The sequence below is a fragment of the Dermochelys coriacea genome, chromosome 5 (genome assembly GCF_009764565.3).
Source record: "Dermochelys coriacea isolate rDerCor1 chromosome 5, rDerCor1.pri.v4, whole genome shotgun sequence".
NCBI classification, from domain to species: Eukaryota; Metazoa; Chordata; order Testudines; family Dermochelyidae; genus Dermochelys; species Dermochelys coriacea.
In genome coordinates this window covers 105868196-105883231 of record NC_050072.1, presented here as the reverse complement: position 1 = coordinate 105883231, position 15036 = coordinate 105868196, and the positions used below count along the sequence as shown (strand labels likewise).

Here is a 15036-nt window from a genome sequence, read left to right as displayed (position 1 = left end):
TATAATTTGAAGTGTTGGGCAACTGTACGTATAAGCAGCACTACCTGCCTCACCTATACCATCCACACCAAATGTCAGCATTTGAGGAAGGTAACAAGAACCAAGACACTAAGAAATTATAAGATGAACTATTGTATATGTTTGTAAAAATGTCCTATGCAAAACAAAGAAAATAATTAACTCAGAAAGTACATAGTGTTATACAGTAACTCCCCACTTAACGTCCTCTCGCTTAACGTTGTTTCAATCTTACATCCCTGCTCAATTACATAACATGCTCCATTTAAAGTTGTGCAATGCTTCGCTATAATGTCGTTTGGCTGCCTGCTTTGTCCACAGCTGGCAGCTCTCCTATCAGCTCCCCCCACAGCACCTCATGCCTGCCGGCAGACCCCGTGGATCAGCACCTTCCCCCTCCTCCCGCTGCCTGCTGCCGAGGGCAATCAGCTGGCTTGCAGCATTCAGGAAGGAGGGGGGAGGAGCGAGGACTCAGCGCGCAGGCTCCCCCCCTCTCCCCAGCCTCCCAAATGCTGCAAACCAGCTGATTGCCATGGGCAGGAGGCAGGGGAGGGAGGGGGGAGGCTGCACGCTGAGTCCTCGCTCCTCCCTCCTCTCTCTTGCCCCCTGAATGCCGCAAGCCAGCCGATTGCTGCAGACAGGAGGGAAGGGAAAGGAGTGAGGATGCGGCATGCCGAGTATGGGGGGGGAGAAGAGGCGGGTTAAGGGCGGGGACTTGGGGGAAGGGGTGGAGTGGGCAGGCCAAGGGTTGAGGCCCCCCCCCCACCCCTGGTGCTTGTAGAGTAGGGGAAGCTGCCGCTGCTGCTGTGCAATGTTCTTCTCCTAGCTTACAACACCTTCAGCCTCCTTGCCTGCCTGATTGTCTCCAGTGCCAGTGGGCTGTGCCTGTGTGGAGTAAGGCGAGGGCACCTCCCAACTATAGCACTATACTGTACTGTATGGCAAAAAACTATTTCCCTGGAACCTAACCCCCCCCCATTTACATTCATTCTTATGGGGAAATTGGATTCGCTTAACATCATTTCACTTAAAGTTGCATTTTTCAAGAACATAACTACAATGTTAAGTGAGGAGTTACTGTAATTAATTGGTTCATGCATCAAAAAAGGGTTGAATTAAAATTAGCTATTCTACGTAACATGAGTCACATGGTTTGCCAAACTCTCTCTGCTTCAAGAAGTGGAAGAGTTGAGAAACATGAAATGAAAGACATGGGAGAACTCTGACCCCACAAGTTCAGGAGGATTTGGAAACGTGCTTTGGAAAACAGAGACATTGGGACAGGATAATAGCCAAATGATAAAGTCAAAAGAGATCCAAAAGAAGGGTGTAGAGGCTGAGATATCAGTAGACATGGCCAAATCAATACAGATTAAATTAAGAACTTTACCCAAACTATTTTTTAGGTTTAAAAATTCACTGAGGTTCACCTCTTCCCCTGTTTTTGATCCCTTAATATACTAATGTGGACACACTGAAATACTGAAAAAAGGGGGGGGGGGCTATTTCTCACAGTATTATTTACTTAGCTCCGACTAGAGAATACTAGAAAACTGGTGAAAAAGCCCATTCATACGAGAGTTCCAGGAACAATTTCAAAAGCTTTTTTAAGAAAACTCTTCCCTTCATCATTCAAAAATGCTGGAAACTACAGTGCATATGCTATGCTTGGTCATTGCAAGTAAGGGGAAGGCCTTAAGAAAATAAACTTGCAAAGTATTAAGGAGCAGATTCTGATCTCAGTTATACTGGTGTAAATCTTAGTAACTACTAATTTAAGTGAAGTTAGTCAGGATTTACACTAGTGTAACTGAGACAAAAATCTGGCCCTAAGTAAGTGGGTAGTGCAGATTTAGAATTATATGAACAAATTGAAAAAAAAAAAAGCTTATTGTATTCCTAACAATGAGGTGTGTCCACTTTATTGCTGAATCAAGAGAAGGCATGTATTATACCAATTAACTCCAAGGACACACTTATCTCTGATGGTTTATTATTATTTTTCCTTCAGGTATGAAAAGGAATCATGGATAAGATTAGAAAGAGATGGGAGAGTTACTGTATACTTAGGGAGAGAAGATCTATCTTTTTTCCTGAACCTACGACATACAAAAACAATTCATAGTCTAAGGATTAGATCTCTCTCAGAAGGCATAATTGAAAGGTACTAAGGCTGATATATAACATAAGATAAATTTCTTATGATTTTGAAGATGCTATGTCCTTTATATTGTAGTAACTTTTGGATATTTCTGATACTGCTCAGCTCAAGATGGCAGACACACACTGAAGCATACATTTTGAAAAAGGCACAAATACAAGTTGAGGTAATGCAAGTGAACAGGCATGGGCATGAGAAAATCCCTGATTTACACATGTGTATCAGGCAGCGTGTCCACAGTTCTGGACAGGAGAAAATGTGCATGCAATTTAAAAAATGTAGGCCCTAAGAGCTATTTAATACTCCATATTTAGCTAACAAAAAAAGTAGAGAAAATGATAATTTTCTCCCCTTAGTGATTTGGAACCTTATACAAGAAGTTAATAGTGAACTGGTACATATTAGATGTTAGTTATAAACTGAACAGTGCTCTCTGTGACACCTGTTGGTAATAGCTTCCTCCCCAAAACTCTTCCTGATAATTTATTCCTTATAAGCACTTATAAACTCTGGGCTTTAGTGGATGGTGGCTGCAGTGTGTTTTTTTCTTTCCTACAAGTAACCTTTTCCCACTGTATGTTCATTACATAGAGTGTGTATTTTCGTATTATTCTATATTTCAAAAGAATTATAAGAAAATAGAATTTAAAAAAGACAGAAATTCTTTCAGAGAAAAAAAACAGGATGATCGGCAGAGAAAAACAGAGAAAGGAAACCAGAACTGCTAGGAAGGAAGAGGTGGATCACAAGAATGCAAAGACTGAGATTGCTTATTTATTCTTTGAGGGCGAGATTTTCTGTAAAATACGTGCATTACACAAATTGGGCCTTATCTTGCATGCTGCAGAAATACCCTTGGCACCCCACAGGACAAGGCCCAAGATGCATACTCCCACTGCCTGGGCTTCCCCCATATTTGTGTGCACAAACCTAATACCTGAGCGTGATATTAACCAACCTGAGTGTAACCAATGATGATAATAATTAAGTTTAACAGAATTCATTTTTAAAAATATAATCTTGACAGATAATATTGATGTTTATTTTAAGTATTTTTATCAAATTAAATTTTCATAGCTGTGGGAAATCATGGGGGAGAGACCAGGGGGAGGTCGTACAATAATTACTTAACGACAGTAGGCACTGAGATTCAAAAAGTTAAAGCTTTGTAATCATTAAAACACATATTGATAGCATCACATTTCAAAATATATGAAGTAATATCCTTAAATCAAACTCTAAATGGTTTTCAGGACGCATTTTTATTATTTTGCTTATTTTGTCAATTTAGATCATCATTGATGGAAGAAAATTTTTTGTTGGATTGTGTGTGTACAGTGTAACTGACATTTACCCCAAAAAGCTAATCCTTCAAAGCCTAGTAGTATTTTTCCTGCGAAGATTCTCTCTGACTCAGAGTCACAATCAGGGCCAGATTTCCAGTTAGGCACAGTAAGCATGTGCCAAGGGGCACCTAAAAGTTAAAAGTGGGCTAAAAGTTTCATTTTTTATTTTTACAGAAAACACAAAGGTCAGCTGTAGGCAGGGGTGGCACTGAAGATGCTGTGCCTCGGGGCGCGTAAGGTGTAAATCTGGCCTTGGTCACAATTCAGTCTCTTGTTTCACCTCACTAGCGGGGAAGTAGTCTATTCCAGCCCTATACCTGGCACAGATTTCTGCCACCTCTGTGCTGGCTCAGCTGCTTCAGCTGGCACATAGTGTACAGTGTGGGTAGCCAGTGTAGGGAGTAAGGGAATGCCGTACATTCCCATATTTCTCTGCATGAGCATACAGGGCAACCAACAATCTTGCCCTCACTGTGCAGGGTTTTGAAAATTCTCCTTAAGATTGATTGTATTACAGGTCTGATGTTTCCTACCTTTTGGAACTGGTGGGTTCAAGGGATAGTCTCAAGGTTTGCTAGAGTGATAAATCAGAGATTACATCTGGTTAAAGATACACCTGAGAAAATAAGATCTAACATATTTTAGAGTGCATAGTTGTATACTCCAAAGTTGTAAGAAAATTAAGGAATTTAAACCAAATTTAAATTAACCTGAGCATATGAATATGGAGATGATGAAAAATGACAAAAGGTAACAAAATAATGGATTTGCACCAGGTATTTCAAATTCAGATTCCTCATCAACACAGTAAACCTCTGCATTTTCAGTTTGCCAGAAATAATAACACATTTATTGAAATGCATTCATGCTGACTCAACATTCATTGGATAGCTATAGTAATTCACTATTGTAATGTTCCCGTAAGGGTAAAGTAAGACTGTTCTTATCTGGTAAAGCACATTCAGTTTCTTAGATACCTCTGAAGAATATCATTATGATTTAATGTTTGCTAGATATTTTTACAAAGTAAAAAGCATGGGGAAAAGTGGCTGAGGATCAATTTTAATCACAGATCCAGATGCAATATCAAATAGAGAATAAATAAAATTGTTTATATAACTGTAGATTAAGAATATGGGACAGAATAATGCATTGATATTTGACTGAGATTTTGTAGATGCTTCTCTTTGCCCCCCAAATAAAAAAAAGTGTTCTGAGGTAAATGGATTTCATAATCACAGAACAGTTCTTTAATATCAGTAGACTCCAAATGCAGAGAGATAGAATGGATTTAAAAGAATGGCCGGGGGAGGGAGGGGGAGGGGGAGGGAAAGATGCCAGTATTTTTCAGACCAAAACTTGCTCATAGTTTACATATTGAATTTTGTGCATCCTTATATAAACAATTTGATATTGCTTTCCCCAAAGAGATTAATATTTACAAAACAAAATCCCAGTCTCTAGCAGGATCATGAATTAAACAGTAACATGCTCTCTGAGGGCAGGGACTTAAACAGACTAAGTGGAGGTTAACGTGTTTTTTTTTTAAATAATGATTTGGATTATTAATTTTTTCCAAACATTTCTATGCTTTGGCAAGAAGCAGCAATTTGTGAAATGGAATTTACTACATATTATAAAATAAGCAAAAATAATCTATGCTAAGGGAATCTTCCTAAAAATATACATCACATACTGATCAACTTTTGTAACTGGAAATAGAGGAGTGGGGAAAGAAAGAAACTTTGTAGGATGCTCTCTCTGTCCAACAATCAATCCAGGTTGTCTTATTTTGGTGCCAATCACTATTCTAGCTGAGATCCTCTCAGATCAATGGAAGTAAACTTCTGTGGATTTTAAAAAATATTCTTGCAGTTTGGTACAATTTGATGAATTCCAAAAACAATAAACTGTTCCTTCCGGAAGTATTTTTTAAGTTGTCCCTGGCAGGGATGATTTAGAAAGCAACACCATCCAAAATGGAGAAATTCCCCAACACTACTGCCAGAATTTTAACAAGGGGGCTTGTGTGAGCTTCCCCAGGACCCCCAAAATAGGCAGAGATCAGTACTGTTAACCTTCATTTACATAATCTGCCCAGCATACTCAGCAAGTACACCAGTGTTTTATATTCCTTATATAGGAGTGGACAAAACCTTTGATAAGTTCATCGTACGCACAGACATCTACACAACTTTCTGCATAAATAGTTTATGTTGAAGCACCACCAAATACCAAAAGGAAAATATAAATTGATAAATCACTAAAACTCCTTTTCTAAAAGTAGAATCACAACATTTATAATTTATTTGTTCCTAGTAGCCAGTCAACGAACACAGTTTTCTCCAAATGCAATCTATATCAGGTGCTTCTGTAAGAACTCGGTCACTACCAACTGCTTCCCTTGCCCACTTCCTATTCAGTTTGCTTACTGAAATATGAATATGTGGCTGTGAGCTATTACTTTAAAAGGAAAGGGTTATGATTTCAGCTTAACTATAGTCTCCTTTTATATATTTTCAAATATATTTTTACTACAGGACAAACTACATCTCTTTGCCAGATGTGGCTTTGAAATATTACATTTGCCTTTCTTGCTTCATTATTTCCTTGTCATTTTTCTCCTTTCATTTCAGCATCACACCATAGAAATGAATTAAACACAACACTAAAAGGTGACATTTAAAAGTAGCATCATGCCTGTTTTAGGTGAAACTTGCAGCATTATGAAATGAAAGCCAAACATGATTGACATTGGTGCCAAAAGAGCACATTCGTAACAAGGCAAATAAGGGAGGCTGGATATAATTTCCTTTTAACATCCTTCAGGAAGAAATTTTATTTATTAAAGTGCTTCTTCTTACTCAACACAGAAGCTCCATGTGTGATAAATTTTATATAAAGGGAGACTGCAGGGGTAAAGCAACCAGGGGGCCAGGCCATTTTTGTACTGACTGGGTGGGGGTTATGCCGAAGCAACCAGATTATGCATCTGTTCAGTGCATCTCTGATGCAGTCACCACCAGTGTGGTGGCTGTGGAGTGCAGTGCTAAATTTAAAGTTGCCCTCTCTCCAGAAGGACTCCTATGTAGCCTGTTGGAAATTAAAATGTTGGAAATTAAAGGGGCGATTCCTAACACCTCTCAAGGGTGGTGGAAATACTACTTATGACTTTTGGGTATGAATAATTCCTGTAGAGAAGGGATCCTGGGATCTTCTAGGACTTGTAAAATTTGGTATGGAGTGCCATTGTTTTTCCAGGCCATTTTTGGACTTCAACTGCATTTTAATATAAAGCACTGGTCAGACAAGAAATCTAGTTACTTATATTTGTTACATGGGAAGTCAATGTTTCTGCAGATGATATAGTTGCAGAAAAACACCCACATACACCCACAAAACTTAACTCTGTAATAAGAGAAAGCAGTTTAAACTATATCTACTGAGATGCAGCACTGAAAGGATTACATTCTTAGCAATATCCTGCAAGCAATTTACTTTACTGGGAAAAAATGCAAAGAAATTCTTTATCACAAAATAGGTGCCTGCATCTCTTAACCAATATACTTTCCATCCTTCTGAGAACAGCTAGCCTGCAGGCTGATATCAATAAGCTAAAAAGATAAACATTTTCTTTTTTTTCCCTACAAAAACTCAAAAGAGATAATTTAAATTAAAAAAAAATACACCCACCAGCACAGATGGAAACAGTCCTGAGACAGACAAAGTAGCATTTAAGACCTGCACGTTCAAATATTTAGAAACAGGAATCTTGTCAAGCTCGAACAGAAACCTCTAATGATGATACAAGTACTTGTATCAAAATTTCATCTACCTTGAGGCTTGCCCACTGGCATGACAGCAATGTGCTGCCTTGTGTCTTAAAACATTTGGAAATGGGCATGGACTTGAGTCCCTGTGCTCTGGGCAAGAAGAGGTCATGGCCAATTACGTAGGTGAATGCACTCTGCCTCTGGGAAGGAAAATGTTACGTATGTGAAGTACATTGGCAATGACTGGGACGCAGCTGCTTGATGGCGTATTCTCTGTTGAAGGGGGGCTATTGTGGGCAGAACATTATAATATACGAGAGGGATAGCCACGGTTTAGTGAGGTTGTGCCACTAGCCAAGAATCACCTGGCTCAACTTACTGTAGAGGGGGCCAATGTAAGTCACACCTATGCTAATAACAATGTCCATATGAGTACAGATGTCAAATCCAGGGAGGAAAGGGCTATTCCAGTTCCAAGAGGGAAAGAGTTATATAAAAACAAAAAAGATTCTTTGGGAAAATATTTAAACAAGCTTCGTATTTCAGCCTGTTTGGAAACCTTGAGTGTTAAAAAGCTTATGGGACCATTTAACTTACTGACAATTGTGCAGTGTTTGGCAAAAAGTCAAAATCCACTTTTAACTAGAATCAACTTTAATGTGATACCTCACCGGAGCATTGTGTTATTTAAGCAGGTCAGGGTGATAAGGCAGAATAGCAAAGTTATGGCATCCCCTAAAGGCACATTAACATACTTTATTAAGTGTAAAAAGTTCAACAAATCCAAAATGACCAGCCTGTAGCATCTCAAAAACAGTAAGTGTTTTCCAAGTCTTTTCTCCCATCCCACACTCCTGTATTAACTCCACTAAGTAAATACACAGAAAAATCTGAGCCTGTTGCAGAACAAGGTGATGTATATCTTACAGTTCTAAGCCATTATAAACATTTGCCAAATCACTTCGCTCCGTAAATTTAAATACATTAACTGTTCTTTTACAGTAAAAAAATGACACTAAAAATAATAATAAATAATAATAATAATAATAAAAGCTTAATGTTTAAAATAAAGTTCAATATTTCTAATGTGTCTCTCCATCTTTTGCTTTTCCCTAATTGCTATCTACCTGAAAGACCAAAAAAGGAAAAAGAACAATACAAGGGTTTTATTATGGTCAAGCAAACAAAGGACCCCTTGCCTTAGAAATTTAATAAAAGCATCATTTGTCTTACATAAATCTGAAAGTATGTGGATATCAGCACAGTTCCAAAAAGTTCTAAATTTGTCATGGAAACAACATTCTTATTTCAAAATAATACAAGTGCTCGCTGTGGACTACTGACATGAAAGCTCCCAATCCAAGCTCATTGACAGGTTGTGGAGTGGACAGATGAGGCATGGAAAATATTTTAAATTAGTTCATTTATCATGTTGAGACATAGGAAGAGACTACGAATTTCTCACATTTATAGAAAAGAAAGGAAGAGAGGGAGAGAGACAGCAATTGTTTATATAAAATTAGAAGAAAAGAAAAAAAAGTCACAGAATGTCAGGGTTGGAAGGGACCTCAGGAGGTCATCTAGTCCAACCCTCTGCTCAAAGCAGGACCAATCCCCAATTTTTGCCCCAGATCCCTAAATGGCCCCCTCAAGGATTGAACTCACAACCCTCGGTTTAGCAGGCCAATGCTCAAACCACTGAGCTATCCCTCCCCCAAAATGCACATGTATGACAGTTGCCATCTTGATTGACCCTAGGAACTGAACTGGGAACCTCCAGAGCTGAAAGCATGAGATGCTACAACTTGAGCTAAAGAACCAGGTTCAAATTATTCAAGTTAAACTGAATCCTTCAGACTGTACTGCATGGAATACATTTTCATTCTATTATTATACATACCTTTTAATTTGAAAGATTTTATGAAGAAAAGAGCCAAAAGTAGGCAACATTCAGCAAATATTTTTAATTGTCTTTCGTTTTGTTTAAATAGTACTTTGTTTTCTGGAAATAAACATTTTTGTTAAGTACACCCAGGTTTTAAATTAATGGCTGATGGTTTATCAGGATAAAAGCAATTCCTGGGTAAAATTAAGCTAAATACTATCTAAATATTGGACACAACTTCCATCAGAGGTTGTATCTTGAACTTGTAGGATGACAAACTTGATGGGCTAGATCCTCAGATAAGATAAACTGACACAATTCTACAAGTGTTAATGGAGCCCAAGATTCATAGATTCATAGATACTAAGGTCAGAAGGGACCATTCTGATCATCTAGTCCGACCTCCTGCACAGCGCAGGCCACAGAATCTCACCCACCCACTCCTATGAAAAACCTCACCCATGTCTGAACTATTGAAGTCCTTAAATCATGGTTCAAAGACTTCAAGGAGCAGAGAAGCCTCCCTCAAGTCAACCATGCCCCATGCTACAGAGGAAGGCGAAAAACCTCCAGGGCCTCTCCAATCTGCCCTGGAGGAAAATTCCTTCCCGACCCCAAATATGGCAATCAGCTAAACCCTGAGCATATGGGCAAGATTCACCAGTCAGATACTACAGAAATTTCTTTCCTGGGTAACTCAGATCCCATCCATCTAAAATCCCATCTCAGGGGATTAGTCCTATTTACCCTGAATATTTAAAGATCAATTACTTACCAAAATCCCATTATCCCATCATACCATCTCCTCCATAAACTTATTGAGTAGAATCTTAAAGCCAGATAGATCTTTTGCCCCCACTGCTTCCCTTGGAAGGCTATTCCAAAACTTCACTCCTCTGATGGTTAAAAACCTTCGTCTGATTTCAAGTCTAAACTTCCTGGTGGCCAGTTTATACCCATTTGTTCTTGTGTCCACATTGGTGCTGAGCTGAAATAATTCCTCTCCCTCTCCTGTATTTATCCCTCTGATATATTTATAGAGAGCAATCATATCTCCCCTCAACCTTCTTTTAGTTAGGCTAAACAAGCCAAGCTCCTTAAGTCTCCTTTCATAAGACAAGTTTTCCATTCCTCGGATCATCCTAGTAGCCCTTCTCTGTACCTGCTCCAGTTTGAATTCATCCTTTTTAAACATGGGAGACCAGAACTGCACACAGTATTCTAGGTGAGGTCTCACCAGTGCCTTGTATAACGGTACTAAAACCTCCTTATCCCTACTGGAAATGCCTCTCCTGATGCATCCCAAAACCGCATTAGCTTTTTTCACAGCCATATCACATTGGCAGCTCATAGTCATCCTATGATCAACCAATACTCCAAGGTCCTTCTCCTCTTCCGTTACTTCTAATTGATGCGTCCCCAACTTATAGCTAAAATTCTTGTTATTAATCCCTAAATGCATAACCTTACACTTCTCACTATTAAATTTCATCCTATTACTATTACTCCAGTTTACAAGGTAATCCAGATCCTCCTGTATAATATCCCGATCCTTCTCCGAATTGGCAATACCTCCCAGCTTTGTATCATCTGCAAACTTTATTAGCACACTCCCACTTTTTGTGCCAAGGTCAGTAATAAAAAGATTAAATAAGATTGGTCCCAAAACCGATCCCTGAGGAACTCCACTGGTAACCTCCCTCCAACCTGACAGTTCGCCTTTCAGTAGGACCCGTTGCAGTCTCTCCTTTAACCAATTCCTTATCCACCTTTTGATGTTCATATTGATCCCCATCTTCTCCAATTTAACTAATAGTTCCCCATGTGGCACGGTATCAAATGCCTTACTGAAATCTAGGTAAATTAGATCCACTGCATTTCCTTTATCTAAAAAATCTGTTACTTTTTCAAAAAAGGAGATTAGGTTGGTTTGGCACGATCTACCTTTTGTAAAACCATGTTGTATTTTGTCCCATTTACCATTGACTTCAATGTCCTTAACTAATTTCTCCTTCAAAATTTTTTCCAGGACCTTGCATACTACAGATGTCAAACTAACTGGCCTGTAGTTACCGGGATCACTTTTTTTTCCTTTCTTAAAAATAGGAACTATATTAGCAATTCTCCAATCATTCGGTACTATTCCTGAGTTTACAGATGCATGAAAAATTCTTGCTAATGGGCTTGCAATTTCAGGTGCCAATTCCTTTAATATTCTTGGATGAAGATTATCTGGGCCCCCCGATTTAGTCCCATTAAGCTGTTTCAGTTTCGCTTCTACCTCTGATATGCTAATATCTACCTCTATATCCTCCTTCCCATTTGTCATGCTACCATTATCCCCAAGATCCTCTTTAGCCTTATTAAAGGCTGAGGCAAAGTATTTGTTTAGATATTGGGCCATGCCTAGATTATCTTTAACCTCCACTCCATCCTCAGTGTTAAGCGGCCCCACTTCTTCCTTCTTAGTTTTCTTCTGATTTATATGGCTATAGAACCTTTTACTATTGGTTTTAATTCCCTTTGCAAGGTCCAACTCTACTCGACTTTTAGCCTGTCTCACTTGATCCCTACATGTTCTGACCTCAATTAGGTAGCTTTCCTTGCTGATCCCTCCCATCTTCCACTCCCTGTATGCTTTCTGCTTCTTCTTAATCACCTCTCTAAGATGCTTGCTCATCCAGCTTGGTCTACAACTCCTTCCTATGAATTTTTTCCCCTTTCTTGGGATACAGGCTTCCGATAGCTTCTGCAGTTTTGATTTAAAGTAATCCCAGGCCTCCTCTACCTTTAGATCCATAAGTTCTTCAGTCCAATCCACTTCCCTAACTAATTTCCTTAATTTTTGAAAGTCAGCCTTTTGAAATCAAAAAACCCTAGTTGCAGATTTATTTTTGTTAATCCTTCCATTTAGTTTGAACTGAATTAGCTCATGATCACTTGAGCCAAGATTGTCCCCTACAACCGTTTCTTCTATGAGGTCCTCGCTACTGCTACTCACCAAAATTAAATCTAAAATGGCATCCCCTCTAGTCGGTTCAGCAACTACTTGATGAAGGAATCCATCAGCTATCGCATCTAGGAAAATCTGAGCCCTATTATTATTACTAGCACTGGTCCTCCAGTCTATATCTGGGAAGTTAAAGTCTCCCATGATCACGCAGTTTCCATTAGTATTTACTTTATTAAAGACATTAAAAAGGGCTCTATCCATATCCAAATTAGATCCCGGAGGTCTATAGCACACCCCAAGCACTATCGTAGGAGAGGCTTTACTAGTTTTCTTCCCCAATGTAATTTTTGCCCAGACAGACTCTGTCTTATCCATTGCATCGCTTCTTATTTCTTTACATTCTACCTCATCATTGATATACAATGCTACTCCACCCCCTTTACCTTTGTTTCTGTCTTTCCGGAAGAGCACATACCCTTCAATACCTGTAGTCCAGTCATGACTACTATTCCACCATATTTCTGTTATCCGTATGATATCTGGTTTCACTTCCTGCACCAGTAGCTCTAGTTCCTCCATTTTGTTACCTAGACTCCTCGCATTGGTGTACAAACATCTTAATTTTTGCTGTTTGGCCTCGCTCACATTTTGTACCTTATTAGGCACAGTCATTCTACATCCAGTATAACCTATTAGACTAGTATCCACACCGCCCTCACTCCTTATATACATTCTCCTACCCACGGCTGTATCCATTCTTACTTCACCTGCTTCCCTCTCAATGCTAAAATCTGGCGTGGAGATTTTCTGGACATCTCCCATCCATCTCCCCCCCAATTCCTAGTTTAAAGCTCTCTTTATCAGTTGTGCCAGCCTCGATCCTAGAAGTCTATTTCCTTCCCTACTGAGATGAAGTCCATTCCGAGAGAACTGACCTCTGTCCGTGAATGCCTCCCAGTGGTCATACATCCCAAAGCCCTCCTTATAGCACCACTGCCTAAGCCATCTGTTGACAGTCATAATCTTGTCAGACCTTTGTTGCCCTTCTCTAGGAACAGGAAGGATCCCGCTAAAGATCACCTGAGCCTCAATTTCCTTAAGCGTCTTCCCCAGCCTAGCATAGTCTCCCTTAATACTTTCCAGCGAGAATCTAGCCGTATCATTTGTTCCCACATGAAGGATAATTAGGGGATTCTTTCCCGCTCCCTTTAGGATCCTTTTCAACCTCAGGTCTACATCCCGTATCTTAGCACCCGGAAGACAGCACACCCTTCTATTCTCAGGATCAGCTCTAGTTACAGGCCTGTCTATTCTTCTCAATAAAGAGTCCCCGATCACATAGACCTGCCTTTTCCTGGTGACAGTGCTATTCTCCAGTGTCTCCCTTGTTCCCTCTGGCTGCAAGTTCTTTCCATTCCTATTTTCCCTTACAATCTTCTTCAACCCATCCTGTATCCTCCTGGGGCTCATATTTGGTGTAGTCTCCCTTGACTCTTCCCCTTTTTCTATAGGGCTAGCCTCTCTTCTCTTCTTCCTTACCCTTCCACCTTCAACAAGTACCTGCTGAGCCCCTTCTTCATTTTCCAACTCTGCAAACCTGTTCCTAAGCTCTATTTCTCCTTCACTAGCCCATCTTTTTCTCTGCCTGGTTCTTTGAGTCACATGTTTCCACTGACCACTTTCCTCATCCAGTCTCTCCTCAAAATTCCCCAGCCCTGGTTCCATCTGTGAGTCTGAGCTTTTCCCTTCAGATACCTCATATCTTTGCTCCATCATCTGCTCAAACCCCTTCCTAAACTCAACCAGACTTTCCACCTGCATCTCCAAACCTCGGATCTTTTCCTCCATCAGCTCTATCAGACGGCATTTCATGCAGAAAAAACTCTTACCGGTTCCCCCCTCCAGGATCATGTACATACCACAGCTTCCACATCCAGTCATCCTCAATGTGTCTTTCACTGCAGGAGTCACTCCCACAGCTGCCTCTGTATCTGTCATCTCCTTCCCACCTAAATCCTGTTAATCTGGGAAACACAAGCCACACCAAAAAGACCACACCCCCCCAGCAAAAGCAAACCCCAAACAAGCACCACAAGCCAAACTCCCCTTGCAAACTCCCACTCAAACTCCCCTGTTCAGAGCTCTGTTTTCTAGCTCCTGTGCCGCTGCAGCTGTCTGTGCCGCTGCACGACTGGCTGGCTACCTTTATAGGGCCCCTAGTCAGAAGCCCCACCCCCTAGGCAGGGCTCAGCTGCTCTCTCAGCACAAAGCCCCACCCCCTAATCAGGCTCAGCTGCTCTCCCAGCACAAAACCCCTACGCACACACAAATACAAATACTAAAAATACAAAACCAAGTACAACTACCTTCTCCTCCAACAGAACTCCCACTCAAACTCTCCTGTTTAGAGCTCTGTTTGCTAGCTCCTGTGCCGCTGCAGCTGTCTGATATTGTAGAGAGCACAGTCCAATGAATAGAGGAATGGACTGAGAGTCTGGAGACCTGAATTCTTTTCTTGGCTCTCCCGTTGACTTTTGACAGCATGATTCTGCCACCCTTACTCACACTGAGTAGCACCTTCCTCTGCAATTTAGCCCCATTAGAATGCAGAGTAAGGTGCTACATAACACGAGTAAAGGTGGCACAATCAGGCCCACACTGATTTTCGGGAAATCATGTAGAGCTGATTTTTGGAAGTGCTGAGTATCCACAATTCTGACTGAAGTCAGTGGGAGCAGCATGTGTTAGATACTTTAAGGAACTGATTTTCAGAGGTATGTGTGAATCAGTTTTATCACATGTAAAACTGGATTCATAACAGAATAGAATTTCATGAGACCACATTCAGGGCTGTTATAGAGAGGATAGTGATCAATTGTTTTCCATGACCACTGAAGGTA

At 40.2% G+C, this 15036-nt stretch overlaps 1 protein-coding gene across 9 annotated transcripts in view; it reads right to left on the bottom strand.

The window, feature by feature from the left end:
• KDM4C (lysine demethylase 4C) overlaps positions 1-15036 on the bottom strand; it is a 461886-nt gene that overhangs the window by 53097 nt on the left and 393753 nt on the right. The gene's annotated exons all lie outside the window — the stretch shown is intronic.